Genomic DNA, 15,419 nt, shown 5'->3' on the forward strand with positions numbered 1-15,419 from the left:
GGGAGATAAATGAGGGAAGCTTATGTGAATGATTGACAAAGGATGCATTGTTGAGTAGGCCCCCACTTAACCTGATCTGATCCTTTGTTTTTAACCTGGAAGAAATGACAGCTCCTGAATATCTAATAAGTATAATAAAAAAAGAGATGTTTCCTTGCTGTTCACATCTTTTGTTTGAAAGCCATCACTCAGGTAATGTGCATTTGATCCAGTTCTTGTTAATTTTGACTTAATATGCTGTGTGAATTCCATATGATCTATAAACCATGGTTTAAAAGAAACTTAACTGCATATCTGTAACCCTTTAGTTGTGGTGTAATTCTAAGAGATGTAACTGCTCCAAAGAGGCCAATATTATTTAGTATGTTCTGAAGCATTGCATAATTCAATCAATTATTGTGATGTTCTTAGATTTTCATTAGTGCATGGTGACTTTTAGAATATCGTGTAGCTATTTTTCCCGTTCCTCCATAATCGATTTCCATGGAAGGGTTACAGAGGTAACAATGACATCGGCGTCCCACATATATTTCTAGGAACGAAGTAAAGTGATTGTTATCATAAAGGCATTTTTATATTTTCAATGTTCATTTTACAGTGATGGCCCACATCTGGGAAATAACTCCTGAAGAACATCCATTACGAACATAATTTATTAAAGCATCATCACAATGTAGGACAAACTTGTAAACTTTGTGCTTGGTATAATACTTCCAATATGGGCTTACTGGATTACTATTAAATGTGGACATTACATCTTTCCATACTGGAGTTTCAAGGAAGATTCCTGTAACACTATCTTCCTTTATGTATCACCTTTCTTAAGGTTTTTTTTTTAAAAAAACTGGTAATGAAAATCGAACATTTGGCAGGAAATAAGAGGTGGATCAGTTTCGAAGATGGAAACCCCTCATTGTTTCCCCTGCATAGTTAGTCTACTTTTGGGGCCTGCCATTCTGCTGGGGGAGGGGGAGCATGCTTTTGCTTGGGATAACTTTCGCTTCCTACTTTCCCTCTCCTGCCTCTATCATCTTGAGAAAGGAATGTGTCTCCCTTCTTAGGGAGACGGTTACAGAGAAATGAAAGCTGGAGAAGATCTTGAAATGTGTACCAACTGTACCAGCCGGCCATACTTCATGCCACCTATGGATTGGCTGGATTTCAAATGGACATTATGACTTTGGTGGAAGGAGGAATATTGCTAGCCTGACTATACCGTTTACACGGATTTTCCCCCAGATCTCGCCTTGCCTTCCCTACTGTCACTGACCTCTAATAAAAGTTCCTTTTGAGACAATGCCTGTTTTAAGAGTTCTGCTTTCTTGGGTGGTTAGTTGAAGTGGGTCCTTACAATGGCATTATCCACATAAAAATGAATGACTCCTTTCAACTGAATTCAACACTTGGTGACTTAGACACATCAAGTGCACTTCTTGGCTTCAAAATGGAAGGAAGTTGCCAGTGCAGTCCTCTGGGATTTTCTTCCCTTTCCCTATATAGCCTACAGCTCCCAGTGACCTTTTATCCAAGGAGAGCTAGCCCGAACCTGATTCGTTTTTCCAAGATCAACCAAGGTTGGACACCAATTGGGATACAAGTCAAATGGCTGTTACGTACATTCAAAGTCCAACACGGCAGATTCAGTTGCAAAGCACAGAACAAGTCCTAAAGAAATGGCCCACTTAGGAACCAAGTAATTTAAGAACGGGGACGATTATTATATAAGCCAATTTCAAAATCAGAGGTTTTGGCCCAGGGATTATTCCGGTTATGGCCTTAATCGTACTTTTTATTCTCTGTTCTTTCTCCTGTGCAAATAATGTATTTTTATTCTTTTCTTGCTCCACCCTTGAATTGCTTAAACTTTTACCCCAATTCCTCTCTCCAGGGAAGCGGTGAAATATGCAGGATCCTCATTTACACACCAAAAACGAAGAAAGGCTCCAAGTGGGCGGCCTCCGTTGTACAGGGGTTTACAAGCGGCATCCCCACAACCGCCTCAATCCAGTAAACGCCGCGCGAAAAAGAAAACAGCCTCTTACTACTGAAAGCCCCTCATTCAACTGCGCATGCTCTTCTCTGCAAAGTGCCGCAGCCGCCGCCGCCGCCGCTGCTAACGCAGTTACGCCATTTGCGTAGGGCCACTACTCTCCGCATCGGCCCTGCAGAGGCGGGGGGAGGTGAGGTGGCGTCGTTTAGCCGCGCGCCAAGCTACAGCTCCGCTTCGGCAGAAGGTCGGCGCCCGGCGTAAGCGATTTTGATGAATGGCGTAGCGGAGGCCCTGGGAAAGTAGCCGCAGCTAGCCGTCGTAGTAGCAGCAGCAGCAGCAGGAACACTCCGGAGTGGGAGGAGGCGGCACCCGCGCGCGGCGGTTTGGTACCGAGCGGAGAAGGAGATGCACACGGCACACTCGAGCTGAGGTAGCTATAAAACCCCGTTTGTTTACATTCCCTCCCCCATACAGGCCGGCTGGCCGGCTCCGCGGCGGTAGTTTCTGACTGGAGAGGGAAAGAGAGATGGCGGGAGGGGGCGCGCGGGGTGGTCGGGGCGTGCTGCCGCCGCCCCTCGGCGGCGGGGGAGGACGAGGGTCGGTTCGACGAGAGTCTGAGTCTGCCTTGCCTCGGCGGCGCTGCCGACGCTAACGCCCCTCGGCCTTGCTACGGGAGTGAAAGAAGAAGCCTGAGAAGACCAGCTGCCCCCCGCCCTGAAAGCTGCCGTTTCTGCGCCTTGTCGGCCGCCCATCAACCCACCCAACTTCCACGACGGACTGGCGGGTGGAAAGCGGCCCGGGGAGAGGTGGTGGCGGAGGGGTGGGCTAGGCTTCTTTGTTCGCGGGAGGCCGAAGTGGCTTCCCCTCCCAACCGAGATGTGAGGGGAGGCGCGGGTAGGAAGGGCGAGGGGAACAAAGATAGGAGCGCCGCGGGATTTGTTCGACCGGTGGAGGCGTGATAGATGGGTTGAGGAAACTGGCGGGAGCTTAAGTGATTCGTGTTTCCCTCTTTTCTTGGGCTGCCCACGAGCTGGAGAGTTCATCGATCAATTTCGGGGCCTCGTGTGGAGGTGCTCCGTACTGCCCAATATCTCTCACTCCTCCGCCTCTTTCTCTTCCCACCCCCTCCCTTGCTGGCTGCTGTTCCAAATTTCAGACCCAGGGCCGCTTTCACGTGTCCGTAGGTACACAGTAGAGGACCGCCACGAGTGTATTCTTTTGCTCTCCAACCCTGGTGGCGCTAACTCACTTCCATGGAAAAGTTTTTAAATCCTTGATAGTGGCTTAAAATGTGATCAACCCGTTTGATTGCGACGAGAGAGTTTGCTCTACTCTTTTGTATGTGTTTTAAAAGCAGTCATCTTTTACTTTTCTGCATCTTTTCACACTTTGTAGTTTATTAAATTTATATGCCACTCATCTCCACTGTTTCCGGGCGGCTTACAATATGGCTTTTGTTTCTCTTCCTGTTCTCTGGTCCTCTATGTGTTTGCCTACCCTTGCTTTTTTCTTTCTACCTTAAAAGTTGCAAAATAAAATGGAGGGGTAAGCCAGTAGAATGCAACAGCAATGAAAGCAATTCTGGTGTAGAGGTTAAGGTGTTAAATTTGCCATGGAAACTCACTGGGATTCAGACCAATCTTAGTTCCCAGCTCAATTTACCTGACAGGCTGTTATTGTGGGAGTGAAATAATTTTCTTATAAATTGTATTGAGCTTTTGGAGGAAAAATGGGATGGAGATATTTTATATATATATATATATATATATATATATATATATATATATATATATATATATATATATATATATATATAATAAAGGGAACACGTCCTATAAGAAATCCTATAGGATGTGTTCCCTTTATTTTTTTGAGCAGTATATATAATGGACAAATAAATAGACTGTTTCTATAAGAAATCCTATAGGATGTGTTCCCTTTATTTTTTTGAGCAGTATATATAATGGACAAATAAATAGACTGTTTCTACAGATTATTACCACAGAAAAGGTTTGACTAATTTCTAGGACCTCACTTCACTGCTATTAAGTATATTGAACTATGTAATCCCCTCATAGGCTAGGAATTATAGTATGCCATACAACATCATTGGAATGAATTTGGCTAGAAAATATTTCTGTAAAAGAATTATTTGCAACTGTTTAGTTCTTTGGAACTAAGGATAATTCCTGTTACATTTCTGTACTGTAAACAAGGTATAAAAAATGGTATAGTAGTTGCAGTGCAGGTAAATGGAACATGCATTTAAAGGGGGGTGTTTGATTAGTTTGCAATCCAGTAAGTAATTTGTGTGCATGTTATTAAGAAGATAATGTTATAAGTAGTTTGACTACTAGCAATCATTCCATGATATAACATTTTTTAGGGACACAACTGATTTTTGAATAAAATTTTAGTATGCAGATCCTAACTTTAAAATGTCATCCACAAGATCATTTGCAAACATGTTAGTGGTTGTCCTTGTTACTTTAAGAACTATGTTTTATTTGAAGATTTTAAAGTGAAGATTTAGGGTGCCAATCTAAGCAGATTTTTAAAAAGTAAATTGAGTTTTCCTCTTACCCTTACAATACTGTTTGGATTAATACCTTCAATATTTGACTGTAAGCCAAAAAAAAAACAACCCACCCCACATTCTCACTACTCTTTGTTAAATGCTAATGAAAAATCAAAGAGTGTCATCTTTAAACAGTTTTTTTACCAAAAGTATTTTCATCTACAGATGAGCTATTTTTACTTGTCAAAATATGACTGCAAATCTGCACATATTCCAAAACATGCGCTAGTATTATACCATAGCATTTATCTCACCAGACAAGCAGTCTTGATGTGCTAATGCATATTGATTTAGGTAGATGTAAGGAGAAACCAAAATTAGGATCCCAACAGATTTTTTTTTCTAAAAATATAGTTTATGACATAATGGATACATCAATTTATTGTGGGATTTACCCCACATCTGTATGTGTACATGTTGACTCATGGCAACGGCCTGTACAAGTCCCTGCAATTTTTTAGGCAAGATTCCATAAGTGGTTTGCCATTGTCTGACTGATCCAAAATCGCCCACTCTGCTTAGTCTTAAAGTGGGACTAGAATTCCCAGTCTCCTGGATTCTAGCCTGATGCCATAACTACTATACCATACTGTCTCTCCCCAAATACTTGTGCATCGTACTACAGATCGCTTGTAAAATTTGCTGGAAATGATTGCCTTGAATATTTGCTTAAATACATGTTGCATTTATAGTGAATATCCAGTTATTTAATGCAAGCTGGATTTTAGGGTCATTGAATCATGTTCTACCATTTTATCAAAATTGCATTCCCTGATTCAAAAACAGCTTGACCTTATTTGTAAAGTCTTCCTTACACTTTCACTTTAGGTAAGGTTTAAGAAAAACAATGTGGAATGTTTGGATTGTTCTTGGTTCAGACAAACCAACATCTGAGGGGGAGGAGAATTCCAGAGAGGGAATCCAGTATGTGGTGAATAGGACAAGGCTGGTACATTTTATGCCCTTTGTCCCCTTATATCCTCAGCAGCTCAGTGTAGCATATATCCTATTGATCCACTTGCATTACTCTTGATTTTTCCAGCATCTTCCCTCCCTTGGCCTTCCCCACCAGATATGCTGAAGGAATATTGACATTTATTATGAAGATTTTCAACAGAAAGCAACAGGCTCTTGGAATAACATATTCTACTAGCTCTTCCTCCTTTATTTTCTCAGCATTTCACTCCTGACCATTTATATACTTGGCTGTTTTCTCTCATCACTTTTTTCTAAACTACTTAACTGTGGTCCACCCTGAGAGCCAAACAGTGCCATTTTGTTACATTCTCAGACCAAAATCATCTGAAACAAACTTGAGCATGGATCAATCAAAGTTGATTGGTCTATGTGCATCCTTAAAAGCCCTTAAAATGTGATCTGTGAATATTCTGCAATCCAGTTATCTTTAGTTCAGCTAGTTTGGAGAATTGCTTTTCCAGAATAAAGCTTAATTGTGCTTTGATGTAATGAGCTTATAGGTAGAGCTTGATTTTACAATCTGCATTTTTTTAAAGGAGACTCTTTCAGATATATTTTGCTTCTCTGGGAGACATTAATGCCTTTCATCTTATCCTTCCTTCATTGCTATGATGCTACCAATTCTAAATTATTTCTTTATATTGCCTGAAAGTAATACTGTTACAACTAGAAAAGGAACTAATAGAATAGCATTGGTATCCAGCATGGCTCACTAATCTGATTGCTGGCTCTGCATGGCAAAATAATCACAAATTCTAACTTGCCATACACAGGCTGTCTATGACATGATGTAGCTAACTAAGGCTTCATCATTTGTTTGGTATATCCATGCTTCACATAGCATGCTAAATTTTTCATGGATTTGTCTGTGGTTGAGATACCCATAAAATGAAAAAATACTGGTACCTTTCAAGAAGAAGCAACTGCATGTTGGGGTTTCTGCCAAAGGTAATTGGGCAAAACTGAAATCTGAAATACCTTGGTTGTACAGTATCGGATTTGGATAAAATTGCCTGTTCCATATATAAAACAATTTGTACATTCCTAATATATGAGTTGGCACTTGCTCATGGGAATACCCAGAAGATGAGATTAGAGCATGATGCTAATGAATCAGTAAAATGGCTCTGCAAAGTTTTGGATTCAGTTTTGAAAAGTTACTCTTAAGAGTGTTGCATCTGTTTCACCTCATTAAAACAGCTACATTTATTTCCAGAATCACAATATAGGAATTGCACAATCCTAAAAAAGAATGCAGTTACTTGATTGAATTGTTGGGAGGTTCTTCATTTACGCATTTAAAGTTCTCTCATCTGAAATATTCTATTAAGTAAATGGATTTTATATTTTATATAAATGATAGCCATTCTAATCTCCATTCCATCTTGATTCTTTATCCTTGCTATCTGTCTAGGAAGGTTTTCTTATGCAATCTAAATTGTTTTGGTATTGTTTTACTAATAAAAACCTAGGCTATTTTTTTAACTTTATAACAGAACATTCTGTCTTACACAAAACCTGTATTTTTATGTAAAACACTGTTTGTGTATGTGCCAAATGTGTGTGCTTTTGTGACTGGATGACTGGCATAGCCAATACATCTATACATGTGTAAAAATAGTACCTGACCATAAGATTCTCCACATTGTACTGTAGTATCATATGTTGTAACATAACATTTATATGGCTATATAGGTTAGGTAGTGAATACTGAGCTGAGTGGACTTTACTTATGGAAAATGGGGATAGAAATGCAACCCTAATGTTTACTTTAGCACTAGAATTTACATGATTTCTCGATTTCTCATTGATGTTAATGAAAATGTGTGTGTTTTGGAGTTACAACTTGGCCTTTTGGGGTTTAGATGTTTCAATTTTATCTTTGAACTCTACATTTACTATTTGTGTAATGTATATCACCTTATTTTATGTTGCCATTTAACATTTTGCTTCAAAAAGTAATATCACTACATAATAAACAATTTAAAATTCGTTAGAAAAATTATTTTTGGAGAAACAGCAAGCTTTCTATTTTTAAAAAAAATGAGAAAACTGAATTTGAACAAAATCAATTTGTACAACTAGGAATGAAAACACAGCCAAGACATGATAATGTCCTGCAATACTGATAATATTATTGCAAGTCTGTAGATAAAATGGTAAATAATTGAAGGCTTAATCCTTTGAAAATGAGTGCAACATTTCAGAGTGTCAACTTCTCATAGTTGATCAGATTGTCAAGACTTACTCTGCAATCTCTTTAACATCAATTTAACTATTTTTGAAAAGTTGGCATAATTATTTTTGATTATTCTACTCTTAAGTACTTTGAAATTAAACCATGTTTACCATAGATGTGTAAGAAAAATGTCTTTTTATTTTAAAAAATAGCAATATTTGTTTTTATTTTAAGGGCTGAAATAATGTTAGTGAGATTTGAAATAAGTTCATAAATATTTTCAAAGATTCCCAAATTTGTCAAAAGTCAATTTTGAGTAATTGTTTTTGAATTGTATGATCAAAATAAAGTTTCTTTGACAAAGGGATAAATTGTCTCTTCTTTTTTAAGCATAGAAACTTGGTGCAAGCTTTTTGCCAGTTGGGTTCTTTATATGTAAACAAACAATCCAACATATTGCCTAGCCCTAGATCATCACACTATAGGTGAACAGAAGCATTGTTTAGGACTGGGTGCAGCAGCTGTAGTTAGCATTCATTCTTACATCATAAAGAATATAACAACACCAAGTCATAACTTCATTATATTTGAGAAGTAGCTGTTGCGTTTTTATTACCTCATACATCAAACCATGCTTTTCAGTGCATTCTTTTATCTGAAATCAAATGATGTGCATACATGTGTGAATGAGTTTTACCTCACATTTCAATAAAATATAAACAGACTTGATAAGTAAAACTTTTAGGCAGAAATGATGCAATTCTTTCAGAAGTATTTTGTTACATTTATTTTATTACATTTTTACACATTTCCACATAGTTTCCTTTGGCTTATAGTTTTTAGCACAATTGCATGCTTAATCTATTCAATACAAGCCCTGCCGAGTTCCATAAAATTTACTCAAATGGATTTAAATCGATGGTATGAATTCTTATTTATCATCTCTGCTCCCACCTGCTGCTGAAGTTTAGTTTTGAGATTCTCCAACAGATTTGCAGTTGGGAAACAAGACACTGATGGGAGCTTTTCTTGAATGAGCAGGATTTTGCTCATACAATGTGTACTAAAATATTTCTCATTTGTAATTTTAACGTTCCTGTTATGTTTGTACATATGCCCATGGTAAAAAATACGGTAGATTAAGTGACTTAAAAAGTGAGACGTGGATTTGAAAAAAGCTGCATATTTTATCTCTGAAAAAGTTATTGTTGCTAAAAAACTGAAAAAGGATTAGGATAAATTCACATTTCTCATATATATTCTCGAATATATTTTACACTATTTGAGGATAATCTCATCTCTTGAAAACGAGCATCTTAGTAAGTTGGTTACTTGGTTAAAGCTAACATTTGCATTTTAAATGCCTCTAAGCTTTTGTTACACAATATCCTAGTTTCAGATGACATCTGTTTATGGAAAGTTCAAATCTACAGTCCCACAGATTTCTATAGCTGGCACAAATCAGTGACATGCCCCTATCGGTGATGCTTCTTTGTGCTTTGTTAGATAATTCAAACAAGGAAGCTCATGCTTCCTTGTGTTTTGTTAGATAATTCAAACAAAGAAGCAAATGCTTCCTTATACTGTACTTTGTTAGATAATGCAAGCGAGCTGAGCTGCAACCTGTAACAACTATAGAGAGAAGACCTTAGCATAGGGGTCTCAGACTGCCGGCCCGTGGGCTAGACACGTCATCCGGAAGCTGCGCCCACCCAATTGCCGGCAATGGCAAAACTGTCCCGATACCTTGCGTGACATCACGTGACGTCGCTAGTTTGACATGTCTGCATTAGCATTTTAGCCTGAAGATTTAGAACATAATTCTGTCCATGATTTTGGTATTTATTAAAAAAAATAATTGGCACTTTATTTCAAATATTGCTGGTCTTCCTTAAGAGAAAGTATTGCAAGGGAAAAGGTAAAAGAAAATGCAACTAGAGCAGTGGTTCTCAACCTGTGGGCCGGGACCCCATTTGGGGTCGAACGGCCATTTCACGGGGGTCGCCAAACAACGCAGTCCGCCATTTTTTTCCCCTTTTCCTTAGCTGTGCTACTCCCTTTTATTCTATTGGCTTTTGAAAGCCAATAGAATAGACTCTCTTGAATAGAGTCTAATTCTATTGGCCTTCAAAAGCCAATAGGAATTGTCCGGGCTGTCTCTGCCCTGCTGAGCCTGCCAAAAGTCCCATTCTGCAAACAGTGCTGCATCAGTTGAGTAGTCCTCGACTTACGACCAGTTGAGTAGTCCTCGACTTACGACCGGTTGGGGGTCGCGGCATTAAAAAGGTTGAGAACCACTGAACTAGAGTAATATTGAACTTGTGTGTTCTTTAAATGTATGCCTTGTCTATTTAGACAAGTGGATATTTTAGGGACCAGCAGATTAAATGTTTGCTCCTCTCCAGCAAAGATTGTTGTTCTTAGGACTGGACATCTTAGTTTGAGATGACAAACCAGGATGTCCAAGTTCAATGTTAAGTATATATCCTCAAGATCTTCAGTAACAGATTTCTATAGTTGGTAAAAATTAGTGACATGTCCTTACGCTTGGTGATGCTTCGTTTTACTTATGTTAGACAATTCAAACAAGGAAGCTACTGTTTTCAATGTAAGATACCAGTGTAAGATAATACATTTTGGTTTTCTTCTCCAATTGTCTGCTTTGTCAGAATTAAGGCATATCAGACAAGGGGGATCTCCAAAAGAGGGCTTGCCAGGAAATAGAACAGGAAAATGTAAATATTCCAGTAGTTTACAGTAGGAAATAATTTTATGCACATTCAGGAATAATTATGAACTTTTGGGTTTTGTTATGTTAATCTATCAAAACTGTTGAGACAGTAGAAGCCGAATAAAGAATTGCTTTGCCAATGTGAAAATACAGTAGTGTTGAAACATTCCTTTGAAAGATCATTGATTTTTGATATATATCTGAAGAATATTATCATTAAGGTAATTTATAGGGTTAAAAGGTTATGAGGACTAAAATCTTATATTTAGTTGTTAATAATTGTGTTCCTAGAAAATTCCATTTACATGCAATATAATCAAATATCGCAAATTAGAAATCAAGGCTATAATAAAGGATTTGCTGAAAATTCATCATTTCTAGATGGAAATGTAAAACAGGTGTAACCATCTGGAAATGCCAGGCCAAGGAAAGAGCCCTAGGATGTTCAATGTGTTGGTAAGAATCTATTAACTCCCTGCTCCACTGCTATATTTCCTTAGATGCTATCATGCAAGATAAGCATTAAGCAGTTAAGATGAGAAATTAGAATCTGACACATTGATGTTTTGTGGTTTCAGAATGTAGGATATGATAAATGCTTGTGAAAATAAGTGAGTCATAACGAGTTAGTTAGGTTTAAAGCTGATCATGTGTATTCTAAAATAAATCATACAGAGTGTAGAATTTACTCCTAGGTAAGTGTGCACAGAATTACAACTTTAGCTTTGAATTTGAGAATTGCAATGCAAAATAGATAATGATTTTTGTTAATTTACCTTGTTTAAATGAATGAGTGGCTTTCTCCATTGTTAACTTTTCTAAGACTGGATAGTTGTTGGCAAAATTAACATTTGCCAATTAGGTATAGAAATAGAGAGGTAGATGTTTTTTTCAAAAGTGGTTGGCAACAGTCATTTTTAACAGCTTGTGTGGTTGCTATAGAAGGTAAGTGTGAATGAGCAAGTTGAAAGAGGGATATTCATGCATTTTCCTCCATTGCATTTTGTAAATGACATTTTTAAAAAGCTGAAGTTAATTGCCTGCATTTTCATGTTAGCTGTTGGGGAAGACACTTCTCTTTCACCATACCATGCAGTGTAATTCAGCTATTAATTTTTCAAGACAAGAAAATAAATCAGGGTAATTGCTTTTTAACCTATGTACAATATTGGTTATTCATTTGTAGACCTGGGTTCCTAACCACTGACAAGTTCAGAGGAAGTAGAAATAATATTTATTTTGGGGTTCCTTCTTTTTCTGTCCCACACGGTTAAGAAGTATATAGCTTTTCTCAGCTTTAGCTCCAATTATTTTAAATAAAAATTGGGCGATAATTATGGTTGGAGAATTGATAATAGTACCTTCTCCATTGTTCTGGCTCTTGGAAGTGTTTAATAAGATAGAAGTAGTTGGGTGAATGTTGATACTTGAAATATAATGAGAAGGAATAAAAGACTATTTGTTGTACATGAAACTGAATAGATAAACTACATCTGTGTTTAAATGACTTCCTTGGATTAACTGGTTTTTCTGTAGTTTCTAAGTTGTGCTTTAGACCATATTTGGAATAGTAGTGTCTAGTTTACAGCTAAAAATGTGAGTAGCGTGCATAAGCACATACTGATTTAATATTAGGTTCCTTGGATAGTCATGTAAAAAAACAAAAAAACATTCTCTGCCTTCAAAAGTTATTAGATTAGTATTTTATCTATATATAGGTAGTCCTCAATTTACAATAGTTCATTTAGTGACTGTTCGAAGTTATGACACTGAAAAAAGTGACATGACCCATTTTTCACACAACCATTACAGCCCCCCATAGTCACATGACCAAAATCGAGATGCTTGGCACCTGACTCCTATTGCAGTGTCCCAGGGTCATGTGATCACCTTTTGCAACTTTCTGACAAAGTCAACGGGGAAGCCAGATTCACTTAACCACCATTTTACTAACTTAACATCTGCAGTAACAACTGTGGCGAGAAAGGTTGTAAAATGGAGCAAAACTCACTTAACAAATGTCTCCCTTAGCAATAGAAATTTTGGGTTCAATCATGGTCATAAGTCAAGGACTACCTGTATATCAATCTAATGTGTAGTTGCTAGGAATCAACATCAACTTGATGACACATAGTCAGTACAGGTTTTGTTGCAATGTAATCATATTCTCTTGCAAGTTTTATTGTGATGCATGCTCACAATCCATATTAAAGCTTAAATGTGTAGCCGCATATTATGAATTATAGTTAAAAGCGACACAGAGTAAGCAGAAATTTGAAATCCTGTGAGCTTGCTCTTCATATTTGGTCACTTTAGGTAAAAATCCTCCTGAAGTGATTTCTGATGAATGTATAAATTGATCCAAAATATTAAAGTGCAGAAATACTGTTAGCAAGGTAAATAAGCTAATATATAGCTTTATATTCTGAGAAGGATTAAAACAAATGTTTAACAAACCAGAAATAGAGTAAGTATGTATTACTGTATATACCTAAATATATTTCAAGTAAATAAATATTGTTCCAATCATCATTTTAGATTTCATTAAATAATAAATTGGGGAAAAATAAAAACACAGTTTTGATTTCTTTAGTTTTATATTATGTTTTCATCTGTGATCCCAATATTCTAAATTATATTTTAAAATGCCACTGTTAAGTGTATTCAGAAAACTGAAAACTAATTTCTCTGAATATTGTAAAGTTTATGGATCTATACATAGGTATGCATACTTACAGTAAGTCATCAAAGAATGTTTATTTGACTTTGATTATGAAGTTATCCAGAAATTAAGTAAAGACTTTAAAAATTATTTATAGAAAACAGAGTGGATACATTTATAAGTATATATGCCAGTGGTTCTCAACCTGTGGGTCGGGACCCCATTTGGGGTCGAACGACCATTTCACGGGGGTCGCCAAACAACGCAGTCCGCCATTTTTTTCCCCTTTTCCTTAGCTGTGCTACTCCCTTTTATTCTATTGGCTTTTGAAAGCCAATAGAATAGACTCTCTTGAATAGAGTCTAATTCTATTGGCTTTCAAAAGCCAATAGGAATTGTCCAGGCTGTCTCTGCCCTGCTGAGCCTGCCAAAAGTCCCATTCTGCAAACGGTCCTCGACTTACGAACGGTTGAGTAGTCCTCAACTTACGACCGGTTGGGGGTCGCGGCATTAAAAAGGTTGAGAACCACTGATATATGCTGTCCACTAATGATTAAGACCTACTAAATTATATGCAATTAGATTTAAAAACAAAGAACGGTGATTTATATCCAGTTTCTTATTTTGTTATTTCTGTCAAGAATATAACATGGGTAAATGCATTGACAAGTAAACCAATCTGATTGGCAACTAGATAAAGCCATTATATATTTTATTGCATGGTGTCGTATTAGTTTGACAAGTGACAAGCAAATTTATTATCCTAGAAATTTTGTTCTCCTCTCCTGATCTTCCCTGTGATCTTCAAAGAGCGTTCTGCAGGGAGGAAGGTAATCCAGATATACTAACTAAGCCATTTCTTAAGACTTTAAGAAGACAGGACAGGTGTCTTTTGGGGGGGGGGATAATATAAAACCTCATGCCTTGTTTGAAGTTTACTCCTAATGATTGTTATATCTTCCTGTTATTGCAGCTTCAAAAGTTTGGTCATAGTGTTCAAAAGCTTTTTTTTACATTCTCTGAAGAGACTGTTTGCTGGCACAGTAAGGTGGATGGGACAGTAAAAATTGATAGTGGAAGTGCTTTATTTCGACTCCGGTGAGACCATTTAAAAAAAAAAAAAACAGCAATGCAGCCCACAAAGTCCTCAATGCTCTACAGTTTATTTATATAAAAATGATGTCTGTATGCATGATCAAATTGCAAAACTAAATAATTTTTTTTACATTGAAGAAGGCACTTTCTCTACATTGAGGAAGGACTCTTAGAAAAATCACTTACTGGAATTTTTAATTTGATATGATGTTGTCAGACATGCAGCAGTGTGAGCCACATTTTCTTTTGAAATTTTATATTCTAGTTATTTCATAACTGCTCAGTTTCTTAATGGTAAATGCGTGTATCATGGAATTTGTACTAACATAGTATTGCAGCACTCAGAGGTCATATATTCCTCCTTAAAAAGCAAGATTTAAGCATTGAATTGCTTCCAATAAAAGGCTGGGGAAAAATTCTGGCAATATTGCTGTTTGAAGAACCAGTTCAAAAGCGGGTAACGTATTCATATACATTCTATATATGCATTCCACAGAAATCACACACTGCAGGATTTCAGCTGCAAACCATGGAAACGGTTCTCTATTTTCTGATGGAAAAACAAAAATTGCTTATAAATTTTAATTTAGTTTTGATATACTGTACAAAGATGAACTACCCTATTGTTCTCCCTCATCCCGGCCTCTCGCACACATCCCATTAAAAAGAATAACTCAAAAATCCACATTCCTTTTTATGTAATGTATTTATCTTAAGTTAACAAAAAAAAAAAATCTTCAGTGTGTACAAAAGGCTGCCAGATAAGTTATCTGTGGGATGCAAACCTCCACATTTGATAGAAGTGTGTAAATTCAGATTTCAGTGAAAGAATGTTAATGTGTTCATATGGAATTAAATTTTGAGTCATTTTCTTTTTTTAAGCAACTAAATACATTTCTACTGAAATAAAGACTACCGAAAAATGTGAGTATTCAGAGCAGCTTCTGATTTATCCTTTGGATGCATAGCTTAGAAGTTGAAATAGATCAACAGCTTGCTATTTTGAAAGAAAATATTTAAGCAAGACTTTCTGTATTATAAGAGATATTAATTCTGTGAATATTTATTTTGAATAATTTAGTGGAAAACAATATTACCATGTAATATCCATACAGATAATGTGTCTGTTTTCCCATCTATGTTTATGGTTCCAAACTGATCAAGTCAGTTTTACGTGCTGACTCTCATCAGTGAGTTTTGCTCTCT

The 15,419-nt window shown here is 37.0% G+C and overlaps 1 protein-coding gene across 4 annotated transcripts in view; it reads left to right on the plus strand.

Moving 5' to 3' along the window:
- The first annotated feature begins 572 nt into the window (after positions 1-572).
- The window catches only part of SLC39A10 (solute carrier family 39 member 10), a 38,459-nt gene continuing 23,612 nt past the window's right edge, over positions 573-15,419 (plus strand). For 2 of the 4 annotated variants that reach the window (XM_039354624.1, XM_039354625.1), the window contains exons 1-2: positions 9,963-11,151; positions 13,886-13,948. The gene's annotated coding sequence lies outside the window, so the exon portion shown is untranslated. Of the gene's footprint in view, positions 2,421-9,962; positions 11,152-13,885; positions 13,949-15,419 lie in introns of those variants that run through there. The other 2 variants (XM_039354622.1, XM_039354626.1) reach the window with 2 other exon arrangements.

The sequence above is a fragment of the Crotalus tigris genome, unplaced genomic scaffold (assembly GCF_016545835.1).
Source record: "Crotalus tigris isolate CLP2741 ecotype Arizona unplaced genomic scaffold, ASM1654583v1 scf7180000018565.659758, whole genome shotgun sequence".
Taxonomy (NCBI): Eukaryota; Metazoa; Chordata; class Lepidosauria; order Squamata; family Viperidae; genus Crotalus; species Crotalus tigris.